General features: G+C 52.4%; 1 protein-coding gene across 3 annotated transcripts in view; it reads left to right on the top strand.

The window, feature by feature from the left end:
- The window catches only part of Pcnx2 (pecanex 2), a 144,075-nt gene that overhangs the window by 131,310 nt on the left and 11,464 nt on the right, over nt 1-1,301 (top strand). The window lies entirely within an intron of this gene.

Below are 1,301 nucleotides of genomic sequence, written 5' to 3'. Positions count from 1 at the left end.
TGTGAGTGTGTGTGCGTGTGTGTGTGAGTGTGAGTATGTGTGTGTGTGTGTGTGTGTGTGTGTGTGTGTGTGTGTGTGTGTGTATTCAGGTGCACATGTGTGTGCTGATGTGTGTGGAAGCCAGGGCACAACCCTGGCTGCCATTCTTCAGGCACCCTCTGCCTTGGCTTCAGAAACAACTTCTTTCAGTGGCTTGGGCCTCTCTCCCTGTGAGCTAGACTGGCTGCCAAGCAAGTTGCAGGACCCCTATTTCGTCCTCCATTCTCAGAGATTCTAACTGCACACAATCACATGGGCTTCTCAGAAGAAGTGTAAAAGGACACAGCTCCAAACCCAGATTCACTTCGGGTGTTCTAGAGCTTTCCACCCTCTTTGCTCCCCACCCTGCCCTGCTTCACCCCAGCTCGATCGATGGATACCTTTGTCTTCTTCATCCCCTCCTGGGGAAAAGGAGAGTTATGAAACACCTCCCATTAGAACTCTGCGATGTGTGGGGTCAGGGGGTGATTTCCCAGGCTGAAGGGATTTGCGCTTGGGCTCTGGTTCACATTGAGAGCCACTTTAATGAAACAGCCGTAAGCACCACAGTGTGACATTGTCTCAGACGAGACAATTGTTAACTGAAGTATATATAGACCATTGAGGCCTTGGGTAGAAGCATGGGTGTCTTAGCAAGGCGTGGGAGGGAGCAATGCCTGCAGCTGTGTCTGTGGGTGTTGCCTGGGGGCCTGGGGGAATTCTCAAGTCTTCCTTTGTTCTGTCCTCTCATTTCCACATCTAAAAGGAGTTTTTCCTCCTACACTGAGTGTAATGGACTCCCCAGTCCGTCCTGCATCCACCCTGCCCATGGCTTAGCACCTCATCTCCACTGTTATGATTAGTGCCTTTCCGACAACAGGGGCATCCCCAGATGTTTCCCGGGAAGCAGAGGGCAGGTGTCACTCGGTTAAGGCAGCCTCAGCCCATGGCACTGGCCTTCCTGCAGCTCTGCTGGGCTGCAGCGGCCTGTCTGCCACACCCCTGCATCTCACGAGAAGGAGTAGTGTGGAAATTAAGGTGGAGGAGAGGAAGACGATCCTTCCTAACCCCCAAATTCAGGGCATATGGCTTTCCTGAGCCCCTTCATCATGTGCATTCAGAAAAGGCCCCAGGCCCTGAGTGACAGCAGTGTGACTTACAGCCTGTGACAACACAGCTCTGTGACTATGTCTTACAGCCTGTGACAACACAGCAGTGTGACTGTGTCTTACAGCCTGTGACAACACAGCAGTGTGACTGTGTCTTACAGCCTGTGACAACAC

This window comes from Mus pahari, chromosome 20 (genome assembly GCF_900095145.1).
Source record: "Mus pahari chromosome 20, PAHARI_EIJ_v1.1, whole genome shotgun sequence".
NCBI classification, from domain to species: Eukaryota; Metazoa; Chordata; class Mammalia; order Rodentia; family Muridae; genus Mus; species Mus pahari.
The sequence above is the reverse complement of the archived record's forward strand: the minus strand, read 5'-3'. Positions and strand labels throughout refer to the sequence as shown.